This window comes from Trachurus japonicus, chromosome 1 (genome assembly GCF_045865225.1).
Source record: "Trachurus japonicus isolate A0001 chromosome 1, Traja_1.0".
Lineage (NCBI taxonomy): Eukaryota > Metazoa > Chordata > Actinopteri > Carangiformes > Carangidae > Trachurus > Trachurus japonicus.
This window is the reverse complement of record NC_140907.1, coordinates 17,053,852-17,060,928: the sequence shown is the minus strand read 5'-3', so window position 1 is coordinate 17,060,928 and position 7,077 is coordinate 17,053,852. Positions and strand designations below refer to the sequence as shown.

Sequence of the window (7,077 nt, the reverse complement as noted above, 5' to 3'; positions counted from 1 at the left end):
CAAAATATCTGAGAAAAAAAAGTTTGACTGGAGTACAGCCGCTCCGCTTTCACCCGCGAGGCTCCCGCAGCTAGGAGCCGAACAGGAAGGGGTCTTGGCCGGCTGCTCAGCCGGCAGTCCCACCCAGTCTAGCAGTAGTTGTGTTATTGTTATTTTGTAGTGCCCCCCATGGTGGTTTTGTGAATAGAACAACAATATTTATCGGACCCACAAATGTAAGTGTCAGAAGAACAGCGCATATTTCATAAAAGATGTTATAAATGAATGAATGAATTTATTTATTTCGGTATATCAAGCTTATATAACCAAAAGGGTGTAGGTTGAAGCCAAAGCTTATATACCCCTACCCCTTTTACCTTAAAAAATTAAAATAAAATTAAAAAAAAAATATATATATATATATATATACGCATTAGTACAATAGGATCAGATCACAGACATAGTTCCATTTCTAGAAAACAAGCAGGGATTTTGATGAATACTGGCCACTGTTTAGCTTGGGATTGCTCAGAACTGAAGGCATGTAGAAATAAATGGTTTGTCCCCATTTGAAGCAGAAAGTTTCACCTTTCAAACGAGCCATAGTCAATGGTCTAAATTGCTGGCAAGCTTAAGCTTTGGAAAACAGCGTGGCACTCAATGAGTTAAAAGTAAGACTCTGGTCATTGTTCTAAATTTGACGTGAAGTAAATATGGCATGAATTAAGACTGTGATCTCTGACCGATGTATTATGGTGTTATCTAAAGAATGTATGTGGAAAACATTGAGTTCAAGCAGACCTTTTTGTTGTGTCATTACTGGAACGATTAAAATCATTCAACCTGCTGGTTTAGTTTCACAGTTTTATTTTGTAGTTTAATTGGTTAACATTCCAGTAAGAAGACATTGGGTTCAAGTCCTGGCAACATTGTTTTTCTTTTAAAGTCATTCTTTAGGGAAGAGATTGAAGCTTTACACTGTAAAAACTTGTATTTCATCTCATACCTTTTCTCACTGGAGGATCGTCTACTTCTGGTTTATGTTTATCAGAACCTCCATGTCTGTCATATGATGGACCCAATCTCTAACCAAGTACTTCTCTTCAACAAGTATTACTGTACCAGCATTAGCTCCTCAGTAACACCTCAGTTAAGTGTTGAGCGCTTCACTGATTCTATCAAGTTTCAGGGAGGAAACATCAACAGCCTGTTTACTATCTAACCAATAAAAAACAACCACAGAGGAAAATGTTCCACTTGACTGGCCAATCAGGACTCAGATTTCCTTTAATGGAAAACTCTGCGCAGGTAGCCTAATGATATCTGTGAGCACAATGTGTTTCGCTCTCTTTGGTCTGTCTGTCATCATCACATCATCACACATGGACGGGCTGCACATTTTTCTGGTCGTTCTCTTTGGTAAATTCTTTGGTAAACTTTTGACGATTCATCTTAGGCTTCATTTTAAAAATGATATATGTATACCTCATTTTCTTCGCAGCAACCTACACCTTATGTACCAGGAATATTGTGCACATTTCAATTTACTTTTATGGCTTTATTCCAGGAACTGTTTCTTTCAGTCAGGATTTGATTCCCAATTCAGTGTCAGAGGTGACCGTCAGACCAGGAGACAACATTACTATGTACTGTGACTGCAAAATATCAAGTGGAGTATACATAGTGTGGTACAGGAACTGTTCTCATGAGAACCAGCCCACTCTTGTTCTTAAAACAAAATTGAAATCACACATCAGCAGCGCAAGGCAAAATCCTCAGAAACCTTTACCACGTTTTGAATTTTTGCGGAACAATTCATCAGAAACCTACGACCTCCTGATCATGAACATCACTGCTTCTGACGAGGGTCTGTACTACTGTGGAACTGAACAGAGCAAGGTGGAGGATGAAAAATACATCTCTTCTAAATGCATTTACAGTTATGGCAATGCAACAACAAGGGTCATAGTAAGTCATGGTAAGTTTTCTTTGTGCTTGTTTGAGTGTGAATGTAACCATTAAGACAATGATTGTAACTGTTTGACTAAATGATCATTGTACAGTTGTAAAATGTGCTCTGATATTATTATTATTCATTATGTCAGAAAGAATGCTGCTCCTCCTATATGTACCCCAACATAGACACCCTGAAGAGTCAGTCCTAAATGTGAAATATAATTTTTGAGGGGATACATTTTTATTTGAGGTATTTACTCTTAGGGATGTTTTAAGAGAAATACGAGTGTTTAATGTGTTTGTTCATGTTAATGTGTTTGATCCAGACCAGGCCAGTGAACCTCCACAACGTAAGCCTCAAGACTGTACTTTGTACCTGACACTGCTGTACACTCTGTGTCCAGCTTTGACTGTTCTCTCCTCTCTGCTGTCCTCACTCACGGTTTATCATCTCTGTTGGAAAAAAGGTATCATCTGCATATATATGTCACCTTTTAAGATAAACACTTTCATGTCAAAAATACTTGTTGCAATTAATCTATAAAATTCATTATGGCCATTACGAGAGCCAGATTCAGATATATTCTTTTTTCATTTATTGTTTGAGATTGGGAGTAACATGCTGTAATGATTTATGGTGATGATGTATTTATCTCCACAGCAAGAGAACCTCAAGTTGATCAGATAAGACGGGACAGTAGAACCCAGACAAGACCGCATCAGGTATTTTACACCAGGTTTTCTTTCTTTCTTTCTTAATTTTTTCTTTAAGAATCATATGAAAATGATTCTGATCAAAAAAATGTTAAATCTTAGGATGAAGATGTGTGTTACGCTGCATTGGAAATCCGCCAGGCATCACAGAGACCAAAGAGGAAGAACACCCAGAGTTCAGACTTCAGCACCTACTCTGCCATCAATACTTCCAGGGTGTAGAGGAGTTAAACATGTAATTAACGAAATTGATATGATGATAAAGAATTCTATAACTATTTTTGTAGGGGCAAACTCTGTCATTTAGTTTTCCTTTATCAGGATCATTACTGGTAAACAATATTTGATACTTTTTTCTTTTTATCTTAAAAGGTTTTTATTGTTTCAGATTGTTTTGGACTTCCACACCATTAGTGGCATAAAGCTAATGTAGTCTATATTTATGCAGTTATTCTGAAAATAGTAGGAAGATTTTGTGTATTTTATTCCATTAGACCACTCAAATAGGACATTTAAACTGTTAAGATGCAGAAATAACTAAATAAAAAAATGTTGTGATTGAAAGTGAGTCCACTTTTGCTGATAACAATTTGCTTCTTACTCACTTTTTTGTCAGATTGAAATTGATCTGTACTTTTTTGGAAGGGTCAGTGACGACCACGTTTCTGTAATAAGACATAAAAGCTGTTTTCAAGCAATTTCCTGTTATTCCGTTTTGCCATCAGCCTTGACCTGTCATCAGCAGTGTTTGATACAACACCATGTACCGGTAATTGTAATACTGGGATTGATTCAGCTATAGAGGCTAAAATTTATGTTAAACAAAAAATCTGGGTAGCTACGGTGTATCTCATTTATTTTCAAATGTCCCTACTATATCTATTTTAAGAAGTTACAGGTCAGCTAACAGTAAATGATCTTCACCTGAGACGTAGGCGGTGAGCAAAACTCACAGGAAACCCACAATAACAGACAGACCCCCATGCGACTGCAAAGTTTAACATGCAAACTAGCAAACTACAGTAGTGTTTCACCATACACACTGAGAACAAAGATCATAAGATCATATGAAATACGCATCAAATCATAGACAACAGAAAAGCTCCTGCTCTTGTATAGTTTTTCTTTCCTTAAATCTATCCACTTCAGAAAGCGTGCACACGGTATAAGTCTTCACTGTCTGTTTTCAAACATATCAAAGCCAGAACATAAACAACTCTGTAGCCATCTCAGTTACATTTGGAGGTAAAGTAAAGTGTATTTCTGACAGCTTCCTATCAGTTACCACAACATCAGTCACACCAGCTGCACTGTACACATGCTGAGTGTAAGTGTTGTTTCATAATCAGACAGTGAGATAAAAATAAAGATGTGTGTTGTGTGTCTTTACCTCAGTAGCATACATCAGTGGATTTTTGTAGGTGCATTGAAATGTGAATTATTAAATAAAAACAAGAGGTTAGGTATTTGCCACATCATCTTATTTCAGAGACACTTATGTGGTAAACGTCAACCAGAGACGTTGCTGGTGTCCCTGTGCAGCCAGCCACACAAGGCAACTCTCCTGACCTCTAGTGGAGATGTTAAACTGAGACAAGTTCAAACTGGATTTCAATTTCCTAGCTGAAAAACACACTTCAGCGGCTGGAGCTTTGTATTACAGTTTAATAATAAAGATGAAGTATCTATTTTGATCAGCCTGCCACAAGGTGAGAATTGAGAAAGTATAAATCCTTGGTGGCTCAAAGTCATGAGCACTGAAGCACTGAACAGTTTTCATCACACGGTAGAATGTTTAAGTAACGCAATGCTCACCCATGAGCATAAACATTTATATTTCAATTATTTATATATTTGCTTTGATATCTTGTGAACATTAGATCAGATCTAACTTACTGTACTGTACATGTTTAGTTTTAAGGCCTAATTAATCTACTTTTTTTCTTATGTTGATCAGAACAAGCAAATATCAGACTGTGAGAGGTTTTCTGAACATTTATGCTTAATCTGAGTTATGGTGAGTCAAAATTGACCACAGAGACTTCCCCGTACAAAGATACACCTGTATCCATGCAGGGGCTGGTCCAGATTATTTTCTGGTGGGGGCACAGGGGGGTAACAGTGTATCTGGGGTGCCAACCAAAAGTAACACTGCCACTGAACGCTCTCTTCAGGATTTATATTGTACAGTTACACACTTTAATCTTGCTTTTACTGGCCACATTGAATCTTTTACCTTGTAAGGAAGATGCCTACACTGCAAAAACTCAAAATCTTTCCAAGAATATTTGTCTTATTTCTCGTCAAAATGTCTAATTTCTGGTCAAAACGAATCTCTCTCCACTTAAAATAAGACTCATCACCTAAAAATCAACTTGTTTTTAGATAATTTTCACTTGTTTCAAACAAATTTTCACTTGAAATAAGTAGAAAAATCTGCCAGTGAAAGGAAGTTTTTTGTGCTTGTAATAAGAAAGAAAAACTTGCTCCACTATCAGATTATTTCAAGTGAAAATCTGCTTGAAAGAAGTAAAAAGTGTCTAAAAACAAGCTACTTTTTAATGTGATGAGTCTTATTTTAAGTACAATGAGATTTGTTTTGACTAGAAATAACATTTTGACTAGAAATAAGATAAATATTCTTGGTAAGATTTTGAGTTTTTGCAGTGTATATGGCCTTTTCATTTTCCACTGTCAGTGTCACCATTACAATTAAACCAACAAGTAACTTTTCAACCTTCATATAATATTTGAAGAACTTTTGTGATGGTACATCGACTTACAACAGGTTGAATGACACCTCTGTCACAACCCAGTCTCACAGCAAACTCTGTCATGGCCTGAGGGGGTCTGTATCACCTTCACTGGCACTAAGCAGCTTCGATGTAGATGGTAGGAATCCCAAACTACAAATGTGCTGACTGCTTTATGGTATAAGTCACGTCCCCCTTTCCCCATTCGTTAAAAACACGGAAGTCGATGTGAACGCCTATGTAGGAGGAGACTAAAGAACGAAAGAGAGAGAGTAATGGGCAAATTCCACTGGATACGTAACGGCTGTAGCTCCACCTCGGCACGGCGGCGGAGCCGCAGCCGTTTCTACTCTGTACAATGTGTGTGCTTCAACCGGCTCCAGCCCTGGGCAGCCCTCCGCAACACGCAGAGCTTGTATTTTTGCCGGATGCTGGATGCGGGACAGGAAATCATGTACAAAATACAAAATAAAACACCTGGTTAATTTTCAAAATAAAATACACCGTCCTTACGGCGGATCATTTCCCGCTCTACACCGTGAAAACATTGTAGCCTAATGGGCTGAGGCCGGCCTGAAGTCAACAGGTCATAGGTTTTCAGAAACCATTTAACCCCGTTGACACCATGAACGAGGAGATACTGATTGTAAAATCACAAAATAGGCAGATCAACAGGTCAGCACCGAGTTGTTGCACGCGACCGGGACATCAGGATGTTTACGACGCTATGCGCCAGTGCTCATGGGAAATGGGGTCTTCCTTCAGGCAAAACACTACCGCTTTGGTCCACTGGCGCCGCCAAACTCAACCAAAACTGAAAGTTCTTAAGTACTGCTTTAAAATCAATCAATAATCAACCCTATGTTGTAAACAAGAAGTCTTAGCAGAATATTACAGAATATCTTATACTCTCAGTAGTTAGAGCTCAACTCTGTACAATAAAAATCTCAGTGTTTTGTGTAACAATCAGTCAATGTATGCAGAATAACCAGAACAAGCATCACTCAGATGGTTGAATTGAGAACAATAACAACAATCTAACACCATTTTCTTTATTTACTACACGAAGCACTAAGATGTTTGCTGTACAGAGTTGATTAAGAGCCTTAGTCAGAAGTTAGTGCTTATAGCTCTATACCATACCATACCATGCCATACCAACTTTATTTCAATCAGGATAGACCATTTACGACGAGAGAGCCAGGTTTGAAGATACCACCAAGTACAAGCATCTCTATGTAAACATGGAAAACTGCACATCAGGTGAATTGGTGACACTCAATTGCCCATAAGTGTTAGTGCAAGTGTGTGAGGTTGTTAGTCATATGTAGGCTACTCACCCTGTGAAAGACTGAAGTCCAGGGTATAGCCTACCCCACCCGAGCCCTCTGTCAGCTATAGGACTGTCTCCATGCCCCCCCACAACCTTGAAAAAATAAGTGGCACAGACAATGTATGGGTGGATGATTGATATTGTTCTCTAGCTGAAGCTCCTCCACTACTATGTTTGTAAGTGTAGCCAAGAGTTAAAACAACTTTTTTATCGTAGGTCTCAGATGGAAAAACAGATTTGTACTTCTCAGGGACAGGATTCATTCAATGTCAAACATAATTGCGAAGTGGAGCTAAGATCAATATTAATTTATTCTGAAGATTTTATTTTAATATACCAACA

At 38.1% G+C, this 7,077-nt stretch overlaps 1 pseudogene across 1 annotated transcript; it reads left to right on the top strand.

Annotated features, from left to right (window-relative positions):
- Positions 1–1,304: 1,304 nt before the first annotated feature.
- On the top strand, positions 1,305–2,880 carry LOC146991687 (uncharacterized; annotated as a pseudogene). The gene is made up of 5 exons (XR_015037119.1): positions 1,305–1,398; positions 1,547–1,951; positions 2,262–2,402; positions 2,597–2,658; positions 2,752–2,880. The product of XR_015037119.1 is annotated as an uncharacterized LOC146991687 (transcript).
- Positions 2,881–7,077: the final 4,197 nt, after the last annotated feature.